Source organism: Trypanosoma theileri (assembly GCF_002087225.1).
Source record: "Trypanosoma theileri isolate Edinburgh chromosome Unknown TM35_Tth_91_V1, whole genome shotgun sequence".
Lineage (NCBI taxonomy): Eukaryota > Euglenozoa > Kinetoplastea > Trypanosomatida > Trypanosomatidae > Trypanosoma > Trypanosoma theileri.
Genome location: NW_021639933.1, coordinates 4,971 through 5,432, shown reverse-complemented (window position 1 = coordinate 5,432; position 462 = coordinate 4,971).

The window sequence follows — 462 nt, the reverse complement described above, 5'->3', positions numbered from 1 at the left end:
GCACAGCACAACGGCCAACACACACATCACACGGTTCATCTTCATCATCGTGAGAGAAAAAATAGTTTGGTTTGCGTAAAAACACTGATCTAGAATGACAAAACAATAAAAAAGAAAAGAGAGAGAAAGAGAGAGAGTAAAAGAACACAGGACACAAATACTCACAGTGTGAGAGAGAAGAAGCTGCAACAACAGAGTACAGTGGTAGAAAAGGAACAGCCCCTTTACAAGATGATGCAGACCCCAAAAAACAGTATATATAGAAAAAAAAGTACACAAATCCAAAACAAAAGGGTCAAATACCAAAACTCCAAGTGTATATTGTTGTACAACATTGTGGGTTTATTAATCACAGGTATAAACGTATTTGTGATACATACGATATATACGTGGTCAGTGAGCAGATAAGAACATACAGGGCCTCTGCACACAACCAAAAAGAAGAAATTTAATGAGAGAAAG